Below are 15,646 nucleotides of genomic sequence, written 5' to 3'. Positions count from 1 at the left end.
ACAAAAGTGAAAGACCAGAGAGGCCCCACGAGGGGAGAGGAGCAGAGAAAGGACAGAGAGAGAGATGGCACCACCCCAGAGCGCAAGTGGATGGGAGAAAGGTTTGCTTTTGGTTGTCCCAGCATCCTACTCCTCACTGAGGAGGAGAGCAAACACAATAGAGCAGAAACAGCATTTGCCCCCATTTGCTCACACATTAGATATGCGACGGATACGTTTAAAGGAGGTTCTAAGAATAAAGAGAAGCCACTTGACTGCTGCCCAGTCCTTCCCAATGCTGCAAGTATGACACCTCAAAAAGTGAGCCACAAGACAGAGACATCAGCAGATGTCTATTTATCAAGACAACTTTGCTTAGATCTAGATCTCAAGCTAGCAGAAGTTATATGCAGACCCTTGGGAGAGATTCAACCATTCTGTCTTAGGTGCTCAGACCAAGAAAATCACCCTGAGCTCCCCATATAATCAAGTCAGAGAAAAGCACCTTGGTGTGGGGATTAATTTAATCCTAAAACAGGACAGATAATTGACTTTGGAGATATCTAGTCATTGCCCAGTATGACCAGCTCATCCTTGTAGATATGTAGAGTTAGGCGAGTGCCACCATCACTAATTAGCTAAGCTAATTAGCCCTCCTATGGGAGGGCTAACAGCAGCCTGGCTCCCCCTGCACTCACACATTACCTTCCCCTTCTCCGTACTGCCACCGACCGCCAGCTGATCCCATCATCAGCTAGCACAGGCTGCTGTGCCAGCAGAAAGCTATTCCTCTTTTTGCAATGTTATTTTGCAGTTGATTTAGTTCCTTGGTTCCTGGTGAGGGTAAAATGGCCATCATTCCTGTGAAAAGTGTTTCCAGCCAGGGAAAGAAATGCCCTTGGCAGCAGCTGACATGGCCTTCAGTGTGTTACAAAACCGTACGCTGGCATGCCAGCAGTATACAGAAAACAGAAAGATGCGTGAGTGAAGGAATTAAAGGGACTAAATTCACCAGAAAAAGACACCCCAACACATAATTAGAGTGGGAACATTTTAAAAGGAGGAAAGATAAGGCAACATACCAGGCTGCACTGGAAAATAATATCCAGCAAAAGATACAGAGCATAGGAGATACAACAACATGAGGCGTTTTGCAATAGCATGCAAGCCACCAAGAGTCATGGAAATGATCCAAGAGTGTTATCCTCAAATGACAAGGACATACTTCTCAGAATGATACCCTCAAAACAACAAAACACCAGGGTCCGTACGCATGCATGATCACAATCTTGCATTTGAAGTGGGGCAGCGTCAATGCAATTTCAATAAAAGGCTATTTTTATTCTCAAGCTGGGGATGTGCACAGAGCAAATAACACTCTACGTGCGATCCTATGCTGAACCTTTCATATCAGCTCCCAGGAGCCAGGAAAAGGAGGGAAATAAATTGTATTGGTGTCACAAAGACCAACAACACCTTCAGTAAAACGGCCAAGCCTCAACGCAAGAGAAAAACAAGAGCATGAGAGCAAAAAAGCAAGCCTCACAGGAAATACAGCCACGTATCTTCACTGGCCAAGTGAAGGGTGAACCTTGATAGCAATAGTGCTATTCGATGTCATTTCGCTCTTAGAGCCCTGAAACACCTTTCCAAGTGCAGATAAGGGCAAGACGACCAAAGTAAGGGGAACCTACCAAAGCGGCTCCCCAGATTAAGAGAAAATATGTGGTTAGTCTGTAAAGATGCTTGTAGAAGCAAAATATAGTGGAGAAAAAAAAACAGGTTTGTATGGATCTGATGTGACTGAGTAAAAGCACGTGCCAAGATATGCAATTCCTGCAGATGACTGAGAACTTAACAAAGTTCTCAGAAGTGAAAGCATTCTTACGCTAGTATGCTACAGCAGACTTTCACTAATCAGGCCATATCATTGGCAACAGTCATGATCCTGCTTAGAGGGTATGCCAAATGGAAGCCAGCTGAAAGAATATCCTTCAGTGGTAAAACATCTCCCAGAGCAGCTCTTATACCATGCAACGTGCATTCAAAATCCATCGCCATGTACAATGCAGTGGTCTACAAAGACTTAGAAATATTGAGAAAAATTACATGATTACACGTGGGTTTGCATGCTTTTGACAAACTTGTCTCATTTTGGAAAAGAAATGTGAATTCAGGAACAGATAGAATGCACAGAACACGTTTCGCAAAGAAGCAATTCATATAAACAATTCATATAAACTGAAGGCATTACTTCCCTTATCTGTACGCCAAGATGCTTCTACTACCAAAAGATTCTTGAGGATGACAGCTCCCTTTGGGATTTTTTTTTATTAAAGTCCTTCCATCTAACCAACTGCCCTGAGACATTTCTTTATTTAAATAATGTACTTTTCTAGGCAGGAATAGAACAAGCTATGTTAAGTAAGTGATAACTACTGGCATCTCCACCCGCTTTGGTACTCAGCAGATTCTCTAACAAAAACGGGCAAACACATGTTTAAATAGAGAGCTGCTTAGGAGACAGGGTGAAAACTATTGTGATCAGAACCATTAAAAAAGCACCTGACAGACCCTGTCATCAGGTGCCAACAGATATGTTTTACAAGAAAGGAGGCACACAAGTTGTTGTAGCTGATACAGCAACTTCCCTGGGCACATCAAGTTGGCGTTGCTTACACAAGCTTGACAAACATCATCCAGAAACTGAACAGGATTTGCAAGACATGGGATGCCCAACTAGTCTCTCTTCAGATGGAGGGTTTCAAGTTGACAGTAAAACTGCCCCAGCATCGATGGAGCACTCTTTTTCAACAGTGTATTAAGTTTTCGTTATACGCATAGCACTGTAGGAGTAGATGTAGGAGTAGATGTAGCAGTGGACATGGTCTATGTCAAAATCAATGGTTATTTAAAGCACTTCTGGTATGTAACCTGTTTACCTATCTCCACAGAACTTGTGAAGATAATACAGTTACCTCCACATATGACACACAGACAATTTAAACTTAAATAGTCCAACTTGAATAATTCTGGAGAAGTGATACTGAAGACATGAAGAGATTTGGACATTGGCAGAAATTCTCACATTCTACCCAAGAACTTCACAAGGCCTTCTTTAGATAACTCAGGTTCCTCTTTGCTATTTCTTCAACATAACAAGCAAAGATTATCTGTGAGTGCCCGGTGGAGAAACATGCCTTGTCCTTTCAAGGACTGCCCTTGAAATTTCAAAAGAAAGATGGTACTGAAAAAATCTATAATCCTCCCTTGAAGATTTAAACTTTAGGATTACGTTCAGAGCTATTTAAATGGAGCAGACATAAGGAAATAGCTATGTATGTTGTCTAAGGATTTTAAACTAATTCTGAACTATTTAATTATGAATTACTGTTAGGTGTCCACACATTCATGAAGATTTTATGTAACATTTATAAAAAAAGAAAGGGAAGTAGGGAGTGAATATAGAGTTTTGGGCACTCCACAATTACACAAAAAGCAATTCCGACACGAGGATATTAAACTTTACTCTGACCAGTTGGGTAGGGATGGGGCCAGGATGCAGCTGGAGCTGAACTTGGTAAGGGATGCAAAGAATAATAAGAAGGGCTTCTACAGGTATGTCAGCCAGAAAAGGAAGGTCAAAGAAAGTGTACCCCACGCTGATGACAAAGACTGGCAAACTGGTAACAACAGACAAGGAGAAGGCTGAGGTACTCAACAACTTCTTTGCCTCAGTCTTCACTGGCAACCTCTCCCCCCACACCTCTTGAGGCAAGGACCACAAGGCAAGGACTGGGGGAGAAAAGACCCTCCCCCTGTAAGAGATCAGGTTCATGACCACCTGAGGAACCTGAACATACAGAAGTGTACGGGACCTGATGAGACACATCCCAGAGTCCCGAGGGAATTGGCTGAGGCAGTTGCCAAGACACTTTCCATGATATCTGAAAAGTCATGGCAGTCGGGTAAAGTTCCCAGTGACTGCAAAAAGGGAACCATTGCACCCCTTTTTAAAAACGGTAGAAAGGAGGACACTGGGAACTACTGACCTGTCAGCCCCACCTCTGTGCCTGGGACTCCCTCAGGAGCCCACACTGGGACCAGTACCCTTCAATATCTTCATCAATGACATAGACAATGGGATCAAGTGCACTCTCAGCAAGTTTGCAGATGACACCAAGCTGAGTGTTGTGGTTGACACACCTGAGGGATGGGATGACATCCAGAGGGACCTGGACAAGCTCGAGAAGTGGGCCTGTGTGAACCTCATGAGGTTCAATAAGGCCAAGTGCAAGGTCAGGGCGACCCCCGGTATCAGTACAGGCTGGGGGGGGAAAGGATTGAGAGTAGCCCTGCCAAGAAGGGCTTGTGGGTACTGGTGGATGAAAAGCTGGACATGACCTGGCAATGTGCGCTTGCAGCCCAGAAGGCCAACCTCATCCTGGGCTGCATCAAAAGGAGTGTGGCCAGCAGGTTGAGGGAGGTGATTCTGCCCCTCTGCCCTGCTCTTGTGAGACCCCACCTGGAGTACTGCATCCAGCTCTGGAGCCCTCAGCACAGGAAACACATGGATCTGTTGGAGCGGGTCCAGAGGAGAACCACAAAAATGTTCAGAGGGCTGGAGCACCTCTCCTGTGAGGACAGGCTGAGAGAGTTGGGGTTGTTCAGCCTGGAGAAGAGAAAGCTGTGGAGAGACCTTATTGTAGCCTTTTAGTACTTAAAGGGGGATACAGGAAAGACTGGGACAAACGTTTTAGCAAGGCCTGTTGTGATAGGACAAGGGGTAATGGGTTTAAACTAAAAGAGATAGGTAGACTAGATATAAGGAAGACATTTTTTACAATGAGGGTGGTGAAACACTGGAACAGGTTGCCTGGAGAGGTGGTAGATGCCCCATCCCTGGAAACATTCAAGGTCAGTTCAGGTTACGGGGCTCTGAGCAACCTGATCTAGTTGAAGATGTCCCTGCTCATTGCAGAGGGGTTGGTCTAGACAACCTTTCAAGGCCCCTTCCAGCCCAAACTATTCTGGCAGCAAAGAAAGAAAACGTCCAACAAAGAGGTTTTTCACCTGCAGTTCATACCATGGGTCTTGTTATATCATCTCACCTCATCTCTGCATTGGCTTTAAACTGCAAGTTCATCACAGAACTAGAGAGAAGCATTGCAAACACATCTGTGGATGCTGCCGACAGATCCACCACCCTGGAGTCTCTGCAGCACACTCTACTACATGTTTCCAGTGTCCGTTTCCTTACCGTTTCTTGTATACAACTCCACTAAAGAGTCAGCCATCAGAGACCTGTTTTCTCGTTAACACCCTTCTGACAAGAGAGCTCATCGAGAGTTGTTTTTTTTTCTTTTTCTATGTAATAAGACACTTTTTGCCATTTCCTGTGCTAGGTCTTCATTACATTCTTGTCTGATGTTTTTGTTTTGATTGGCCATAACTACTGTGCCATCTGACATTGCCAGTTTCTTTACATATTTTTTTTTTTTTTTTTAAAGCTCTTTGGTTTAATACCCAAATGTTAGATGATCTCTTATAAATGCTTCTCTGACAACGATCACAAAAACTTTACTTACATTAAGTAATGTCCTTACAAAAACTTCAATGCTTTCTTCTCTCCCCTTAACTCTCATATAACCAACAGCCTTTGCTGTACAAGACTCATTTAAAGAAAGAAGTGCTTGTGAAGCCTTGCAAAATGGATGTGAGTTATCTTGGTGCCTTCTTAGTGAAGGTGAATGATTTATGAGCCCTTCTGTGTCTGTGCAGTGCATTCTTTAGCCAGACAACCACTACTTCATGTAAGCTTCATTGTCGAGCCCTCACAGCACAGAAATGAGCAGAAATGAGCCCCCAGCATTCAGATCAGATGGAGACCAAATCTACGCCTGATCCATGGTCTCTTGGAGGCCCATAGGCTATTTCTAAGGAGTCCACCACAGATGAATAAACGCATGTCTATTATCAGCAAGTTTCAATATCTGCTAAAATCATCAGCACTATCACGGAAAAATTTGGAGGGATCCCCAGCTAAGCCTGAAAAATCACTCAAATTAAACTGAAAATCTTAGAGTGCTATCTGTAGGATTTCTTGTTGTTATTATTTATGGTTATTCCACACTTAGGGAATCATACTAATAGGACCAAAAAGAAAAATAAAAAATAATCACGGAGTGAGCCATGCTTAAGACCAAAGGCGAGCACCAGAAACCTAAGCACAGCTACTGACACAGCTTCATTCTTCAAGGTCCCCACTCAAAAAACAGCCAGAGTTGAAGCCATTTCTCTTTCCACTCTCCATCCTTTGTCCCCATTCTTCACCCCTGAACCTTGAGATGAGAGTTGCTTAAGTCAACACTCGCAACACTAGCACTGAATCTGTATCTGTGGCCTCTTTCCAAGTCAAAACAAAGCATCCAAAACCTTCTCCTAACAATTCAGCCACCTTAAGAAGCAGGAGGTGCCTGTGGTTTTGCCGGGAAACTCACCTGGGTGCCTAAGCGTTTCTTACAGCACAGACCAGAGATGGCCAACGACTTGCCCAAAGAGAGTGACAAGACACTATTCTCCCACATAGACCATTTATGCCCATTAAGGAAGTGCATCCAAACTCCTTCAGTCTCCTCTAAGCACACTGTAAGCAGGAAGCTTAACAGAAAACACTGACATTCCCTTCCAAAACATGGTGGGGAGATGCTTCCTTCTTACAGACTAACTTGTTACAGGAGTGCTCATATCAAAGGAATAGGCTCCCCCGGACTGCTTAGGCTTTCTCTTTTTTCTTTTCTAAAATCAAAGCAGTGTCAACATCAGAAACCGCCTTAGGAGCTGTGGACACAATCTTGGATGTTCAGTGGTCCCAATCCCGAATTATTGTGTCAGTCAGTGGCACCTTTCCAGCAGGTGGAAGGTAGGGGTTTGAAGCAGTGCTATGAGCTGCATGCACATCTCCTGCTTCACTTCCCAGGTGAGTGCTCCTGGTCAGTAGATTACGTGACAGGTGGGTAGCAGCAGTCCATTCTTCAAACAGAACTGTAGAGAACTGTTTTTTCAGAGCCAGTTTTCAAAGTTCCCATGCCTGAAGGGCAACTGGACACATACATTCAAGGCAAGGTTCCAGCTTCTGGAACACAAGTTCCTGCAGGCACTCGGCACAAACGGTGGTGAATTTATCCACAGCCACATCCAGCAGAGGGAATCCCAGAGCATCTCCCTCACAAGTATTTTCCAGCTGGCTGCTGTGGCCATCACACACTTTGCTGGCTGTGGCGAGTCCCTTTCTTCAGCACTTAGCTCTCCTCCATTTGCTCCATATAGCATGTAAACAATGTGGATTCTTGGTCTGGAGCCAGGTATCTAACTTGCAGCATTGTGAAATGATTTATTCATGTCCAACAATAAAGCACCTGAATGAAATGTGGACTAGATGATCTTTAAAAGTCCCTTCCAACCCAAAACATTCCATGATTCAGTACAGATGGAAACCAATATAAACCCTAAAACTCCTCGCCATCTGTCTTACTGCTCTGTTCTGGCCTCTGGGACAACTTATAGACCTCCTGACCAATCTTCTGATAGAGTTTTGAGGAAGCAGCATCCAAACAAGTCAGAGCAGCTAAGGATCCTTGGATCCTAATAAACAATTAACCAGTCCAGCGATGAACTTAATCAGACCAACTTCAATTCTCTTCTTGTCTACAGACGTCTTACACAACTACAGGCAAATCAACCAGGACTAGTTTTTTGTTCGTTGGATTTTCAAAGCCACCTCTTTCTAACGCTTCAGACTGAGTAGGTTGTTTTCCACTTGACTTAAGAGTTTACCTAGCTCTCAAAATCCAGCCATACTCCCCTGCAGCTTTCAGTTCCCACTGTATAAAATGGAGCATTTCTTACAGAAAAGTTGGCAGAAGCACTAACAAAGTCTTAGAAACTTTTTAAAATCAACCTCTCCCTTGTACGGGTGTTTGTGTGGCTAAAAACATCAAAAAGCTTTAAGCCTTTTACTGACACATCAAGCCCTCTCAAAGGGTCGTGCTCTCGAGGCCCACATAGCGGATGGTCTGTAGCTCACGTGCAAACTAGAAGGAAGCGCTTGAACATTAAGAGCTGCCAGCTAGTTATCAACCAGGAATCCAAGGGACTTTTCCTACAGTTGACACCTTACGAGCCTAGTCCGTGACCTCTTCCATCAGACTACCTTTCCCAAAATACATCCTAAATGCTCCTCTCATCAAGGGAAATGAAAACAGCGAGACCCTGACCACATGCCCTTATGGGAAACGTGGTTCAACTGTGAAGCCCAGCCAGCAGTGAAATGCAATGCAAAGCGCAAACTACACTTCCCAGGAGACACCATGAGAGTATTTTTGGCTAAACTCTTCTGGTTTTCAGCCAAAATACTTTGACAAAAGAACTAAACTACCCCGGAAAACTGACACTTTTCTTTAAAAAGCTACTTCGCCAAAAGCCTTCCTACTTCAAAAGAAGGTTCAAGAGTTCTTGGACAGCCCTAAAGATGACTAAACAGAGCTTTAGAAACAGTGCAAAATCACTCAAAAGTCATTAGAAAAAATAGCCTTCAACACAACGTACAATTTATAAATTACACAGTAGATTTCTGCTGCTTCCACAGTGTGATTCTCTGCTGACTCTAGGAATACACCATGTTTAAAATGCCATTTTGACTATGAATTTGAGTTACATATTCTTTGTCATGTATTAATTAAAATAATAATTCCATTTTAACAGATACATCCAAGAATTTTCTGAAAGACGGTCCAAAGTTTTTTAAAAGGAATACCCAACTTGGAAGTATTACTTCTTGCCTGCAACATCTCCATACCTTATTTATGCTGCATCAGTGGAGGAATAAAAATTTTAGGGATGCCCATCAAGTTTCACAGATTAAAAGGTCCTAGTATCATTGTTATGTGACCTTTAAGTCAGTGTTTGTTTCATATTCTCTGATCATTATAATGCCTTAAATGACCATGATCACATAAATGATCATATTTATATGAAATTAAAAAAGACCTCAGCTACAGAGGACATGGCAATAGTTTCCCTTTACATTTTTCAAGTCTTTCAATACCCAAGGATCAAAGTTGTAGTATTTCCAGTCCAGAGGCTCTTTCAGTTTCACTGTATGGCATGTGAAGTTGGGTATTTCAGTTCTCCACAGTGATTTGATTTCGCCAGGAAACAATCCCCCTCCTAAGTTTCACTGCCCCTACTGAGCACATACGTAGGTATGCACACACAGAGGTCAGAATGGAAACTCGCAAGTCCCTTTATGAATCCTATCTCATGCCTGAAAAGCAGGCATGTGGCCTCCTAGTTACTGAAGCATGGCTCACTCTCATATCCCAGCTCATTTAGATCAAGATTTTACATCCTTAAATTTTATTAAGCATTCCTACTACCAACTTGATTTGGTTTTCACTGAGTTTGCTCTTGATTACCCAGTGGTGTAATTTTAGCTCTTACTGGATCTTCTGTCATCTGCTTCGCTTCTGCAATGCCAATCTTCATTCCCTGCTTTGCAGTTGTATTAAAAGCTCACTTTTTAAAGTGGAAAATAGCCAGCCGCTTGGGAATAAAAGTAGGATGGAGAAAAGCACTTAATATTTCCAAAGTTAAACTGACATATTGATTATCTGTTACTGGGAATCACAACCCATTAACGAGCTGCAGTAAGTTTGAATTGTAGGAAAAATTAAAATTCATATACTCCTTTGCCCTTCCCTGCCCAAAGGAAGGCGAGCTCTTCCAATGGCATTTGTACGTTTTAAAGACAAACCCCACACTAAACAGGAATTCAGTGATCTAACCCACATGGGAGCTTCTCAACAGAAAGGTCCGACGTTATCTGATAGAATCGAGCGAGTTCTTATTTCCCTTCCCCTACTCTGTGGGGATCACCAACTGCATTCTGCCGCTTACAAGGCAGCCCCCTAATAAACACCCAGGCTTTTCCCTCTACGTGCTTCTGAAGAGTGAAAGTATAAAAGTCTCTTACCTTATGGTTGCTGAGAAAACGGGAACTGCCGAGCGCTCTGTGCCTGCAGGGACACTGCACAGATGAACCTCATTGCTGCTGTTTACAGAAGTCTGACAGTTTTTAATTTGAAAAGAGGTTGTCTTTTGCTTTTCCACAGTTCAACAAATCAGACAAAACAGTTGCAAGTGTTATCTGTAAACAGCTTCCTGTTTGAAATAGATCAGCTGTCCTGCAGGACAATAATTAGGAAAGAAGTGTGGGAAAGCTGAAGAGGTCCATGATGTAAGCTTTTTATTTTGGGAATGTACTTTTTTGGGAATGCACTCTTACTCTCCCCTCCTCCTCTCTAGCGGAGAACCCCTTTTTAACCATTTACATCTATTCAGCTCTCAGCCATGCACGCACGCTGCCCCAGCACAGCGTTTCTCCTGCTGTGCTTCAGCAGATATGAAAACACAAGAAATGCAACACCGAATGTGAGCATCTTCTGCGGATAATTAACACGCTCTCCCCTTACCTAAAGAAATTCTCTCTCTTCTTGCAATTGGCTGCAGCATTCTTGACTTGTTGAGTAAAACATGCAACTATTTCAGAGCTGAGTCCCAACGCTCCACAATAACCTAAGTGCTAAATAATCCAAAATAAAACTTCTTCACAAAATTTTGGGGTTTGTTTTTCTTCCAAATAGGTGTACAACTCTGGGTTTCATCTTAAACAGCTAGTGTGAGCCCTGGGCAAACTGTAGCACTCCACTGATGTTTGGGCAGGAAAAGAATGGGGCCAGCTGATCGTGGGATTTTGTGAACACCTCTCTCTGTTACGGCAGTTTATGCCTCAACAGATATTACTGGCTTCACTCTCAGTTTCCAGGGCGAATACAGAATACCGCTTATGACTACGCCAATTAATACCCTCTAATGAATAGCTGCTATATTTGTACGGCTGTAGGTCCAATAAGCTTCTTCAACAAAAAAAAGTCTTGCAAACCATCTGCCCCCACACCCCTGCTGATGCCACTGCTCCCCGCTCCGTTTCCCCAGCCAGGGTTTGAGGGGCCGTGCTGTAAGCGAGCACCCACGGGACGGGAGCCTGGGTGCCTCCCAGTATGTGACCTCTTATTGTAAGACCAGGATGGCAGCTAGGGCAGTAGCGGGAGGTTCCCTTTCCGTCTTCCAGAGTCCCAAGACCAGAAAAGCATCAGAACAGCAAAAAGCTTTTAGACTGGGGGGACTAGAGAAAGCTGTAATAGCATCTTTCCCACCCTTTTCATCTGCTCCCACAGGAGGTGCAGGTCCACTCCACAGAGGATGTCATGCCACAGTGGGGACCGCAATACAAGCTGATGACACACGGCACTGACGCACCTTTTCCCTGCTCTGCTCATGACATGTCATCTCCTCTCTCCCAGCAAACCTCTGCCCGTCCCTGGAGTGTGCAACCAGCTTTGTCAGGCCAGAGCACCGCACACGCTGAGCGGCTTTGCTGGCGAAGATGACAAAAATGGGCTCTGCAGATACCACAGCACTGCAGAGGTGCCTCATACTCAGGACTCGCTGTGGGCAACCTTCATATAGGCAGATCTCTCCTAAAGCACCTTGTTTCCACGTTGGGCTGGAACCTAACTACCCTCCTCCACCCCCATCAACACCAAATGGCCATGAAAAGAACTGCTGATCACTTCCAGATTACATCAGTAAAGAAAGGACAAAATGGCACAACACGAACCTAACTGTGTAAGGACCACACAGCTCTCATTTGAAAGCACGGGTTTATGCATACACAAGCCCCATTAGTTCAGCGGGAGCAGAAGTCAATTAGCAGGATCAGGCCCTTGCAGCACTCTGCTGGCAGCAACTTGCCAAGAGAAATGTTTGATGTAAAGAATGCAGCAAAGTGACTGCAGTCCAAGCCTTTGAAGATCACATTACGATGGCAAAGGCAACGATCATTTACATACATATCTACTCTGCCTGTAAACACAGGCAAATAACTTTCAGGCCAGAAACAGAATTCAAGGGAGAAACGCATCCATTTCAGGGAAAGTTAGTAGAAGAGGTAGGATTAAACACTGGGGAAACAGAAGTAAAAAATAAACATAAATGACCAGAGTTCAGAAGAAAAGGGCAAACACTATCAATGCAGTGAAAGTGTTTTCTCTAGGAGAGGGGAAAATAAGCAAATACGTGGTTTTCTCTCACCTAAGAGAGAGAAAAGGGCACAGCCCCCTTACAGAAAGGCATAAGCATCCTTTGCCCACTCAGAAAGCCAACTGGAAGCTGTGTGGTCACATTGGTGCATCATCTAAATCGGGCTACTATGTGCAAACTATGGCACTGACGCGTGGACTGCGTGGGAGCAGCTTAAGCCACCACCAGGTTGCGGTAGCTGTTGGCTGTTGAGCTAGAAGTTTTCCATTACGTCTATACGCCTGCCTGAGAAACTGTAGCACTTGAAGAGCCAATTCCCAAGCCTTTCAGCCACCCTTGTGGGATGGAGCGGGACAGGCTTCAGAGGGTAGGGTATACAGCAAAACACACCAGCTAGACCAGCTACCTCGTCTTGACCCACAACCCAACGTTCACCCAGGCTTTAAGCTCAGGTTAAACACCATGTTGACACAACTACAGGTAGAAGTCTTGGATCAAAACCAATCAAAACCATACAGACAAAAAGGAAACTGTAAAAGGACAAGAACTAGTCTTCTGTTAGAAAACAGGAAAAATTATGTTTATACATTTTAGGAGCCTTCAGGCAAATTCTTCTACTCTTTCCATAGGCAGTTGGCATTACCTTTATGTCTGTAAAAAGATTAAACATAACACCTATTTTAAAGCACAATGGCTATTTAAAAATGTTGTTGTGAGATGACAAGGCTCTAATTCTTCCCTTGGTTTGGCAAAACATCCAATGGTATCAGCAACATTCCCAAGCAGATTTTCCCAGGGGGTAAAAATTGGCAATACCCAAACTCCTTAATAAATCAGTATCAGAGCTCAATCGTTGGAGCTCAGCTTATCACAGGCCATCACAAACGCTGTTCCAGTTCTTGAGAGTTAATGGCTGCCTTGCTAACAAGCCCTTAGAAAGCCGCCCAAGGCAAACTCCCAAAAGAGGCAAGGAGATGCAGCAGATGCACAGCTCCCCCATGGTACCGATCTGCACTCCGGCATGCTGACTGTATCCCCTCCTCTGCTCCCGAGACAACGTAACGATGCCTCCCATTCCCTCTGGCTTCACCTAACAGCAATTATTTAGCCAAGAAAATAGGAAACAACTTTATCAAACACCAAGATACACCTGGGAAAACGCAGCCTGTATAAGCTGTCCCTGTGAAGATATCCATCCGAACCTCATTCCCTGAGCACAGCCCCGGAGGACAGACAGCACCACCGCACCTCCACAGGCAGGGAGACGCCAGGAGCTGCCCTACCACCTCTTCTGTGCAATACACAGCATGTATGGTGGGAAAGGTCAGTGCAGAAACAGCAGTGTGGGCGTCCCTTTGTTTGCGGCTGTGTAAAATCTGGCCATCGACTTCATTAGTAGTGTTGCACTAACCTCTTTCGCTTAAAATTTCTGAGCAGCATTCACTGCAGCAGTAGTACGGAAACTGCTTTTTGTGTAACTCCTCATCTCTAAAACTGGCATAATCCCTTCAGTGCCTGGCTTTAATTCTTTCTTTGCTGCTCCAGAGGGAGATCAAAACTGAGCCAGACATGTCAGCACAATATCCAATATGAAAAACAATAGCTATTCATCATTTAGCAACACCTAGCAGCAACTGCTTGTTGCTAAGCTAAAGAATGATTTTCCTGAAAATAAAGAGTAACAGTTACTGGAGGGTAGAGGAGGGGATACCTGAACTTGCAAACTGTAACAAATCCAACAAACTTTCTCCTCTTAATCACAAGACATAAGCAAGAACCTTTACATGTAGCTCTCTGTGGGGAACAGAGCACCGGTACAAAGAGACGCCCGTGTCGCTTCTTTCTCTTGCTCTCAGCAGAACGCAGGTTTTTCATACGAGCGCTCTGAAGGCAGGCAGCAAGAGGCACAGCAAAGCCGCTTCGTTACAATGGGGTCAACCCCTCGCACTGATCAATGCCGCAGTCAGGCCCGTGCCAGGGACAGGAAAACTCACGCTCCCTCAGCCTAACAGCAAGGTTTCTTTTTATGAGACTTCATGACTTTCTGTAATCAATATCTTCTTTTCCTGTCATTCCAATACACCTCTAGAGACCTGGAAAGCACGCCCCACAAAGAGGAAAAGGTTTAGCTTTTTGGCATTGCTCTAGCTTTTAGATGTAACAGAGAAGCAAACTCAGGCCTCCCACTTAAAAAATTTAGGAAAATAAAAGGCATAGGAAATAGATTCCTTCAGTCTATAATGCGGGAGTGATAGGATTTCCTTTTAACGCTGCTCGGCCAAATGCTCCCACTTACACTCAAGAGAGGCTAACCAGACATGATGCTTTCATACATTAAATTTTATATTAATACAAGAAAGGTCAAGCACTTATCACCCAAAACTTCAAGCAAGTTCTGCCACACTAGAATTGTAACACAGCTACGCACCTTTTCAAAGGGAAACCAAGAGGGAGCAGCTTTCCTCACAGACAAAAATAGTTGGAGACATTTGTGAAAGGATTCATAAGGAATAAACAACAAAAGCTCTAGTATCAGGTGCAAGTCTCAAGAGCACCTAACAGATGTAAAGCCCTCTGCTTCACATTTTGGGCTACTACAGGAAAGAATCAGTCTTTTTATACTCTTCAGTGATTGTCTCTTCGCATTGACACTACCCATGTTGTACCCCTGCACAGGGTCTTAGTACAAAGTGCCCCATCGCTTTTTTGCGGACCAGCTGATAAACTCCTGAGAAATCACACATTCAGAGTTCAACTGTGCCAGCGTATGAAAGGTATAGGAGAAGTCTAGCATCGTCTCATATGGACTCTGTTTAGGTTAAGGCAACATTTGACACCACTATTCCTGCAGCCTCATTAGCACTTGACCAGATGGCATCAACTGACTTTCCAGATTGCAGGCGCTCACTTGATATGCTTGTCAAGGGACAGAGGGAGTTGTCTGGCTGTATCACTGACACACAAGGGAATCTGTCAATAAAGGTAAACTAGGACTAAAGTCTTTTGCAAAGCTCACAGCCTGGTGTTTTTATGCCACAAAAAAATCCACCTTCACTTGCAGCTTAGTTGATGCAAGAACCATAAATGGTTTTGACAGCATTATCCTTTCACTCAAAGAATTCGCTTATGGGACCATCATGGGCCTTTGCATTTCATATAGTTCAAAGGGCTTGCAACGAGAGCCAAGAAAAATCTATAGCCAGCTGGCAATGCCTGGGAACATTTGCAATCTTCACATTCAGTTTACTAGATTTCTCCTCCCCCGCTTATCCCCCTCCCAGCCCTTCAAAACTAGAAACGCCACTGACATTTTTATTACTATGAAGAGATCAAACCTGAGTTACATTTCACCATGAAACAGGAAATGCAGTCTACTGAAGCCCGCCGTCTGAGCATCACCTCTTCTTGCAGATGTTACACAGCCCCAGCAGACTCCCCAACCTCTAACTAAAGGTAGTTAACATCTGGCAAGTCTCCAAACACTTCCCAGACTGCTTCTTCCAAC

The 15,646-nt window shown here is 44.1% G+C and overlaps 1 protein-coding gene across 3 annotated transcripts in view; it reads right to left on the bottom strand.

Moving 5' to 3' along the window:
• The window catches only part of COLEC11 (collectin subfamily member 11), a 40,556-nt gene extending 30,290 nt beyond the window's left edge, over positions 1–10,266 (bottom strand). For all 3 annotated transcript variants that reach the window (XM_054196911.1, XM_054196910.1, XM_054196913.1), the window contains exon 1: positions 10,013–10,266. The gene's annotated coding sequence lies outside the window, so the exon portion shown is untranslated. The remainder of the gene's footprint in view (positions 1–10,012) is intronic.
• Between the last annotated feature and the right edge of the window lie 5,380 nt (positions 10,267–15,646).

The sequence above is a fragment of the Rissa tridactyla genome, chromosome 3, assembly GCF_028500815.1.
Source record: "Rissa tridactyla isolate bRisTri1 chromosome 3, bRisTri1.patW.cur.20221130, whole genome shotgun sequence".
Lineage (NCBI taxonomy): Eukaryota > Metazoa > Chordata > Aves > Charadriiformes > Laridae > Rissa > Rissa tridactyla.
The sequence above is the reverse complement of the archived record's forward strand: the minus strand, read 5'-3'. Positions and strand labels throughout refer to the sequence as shown.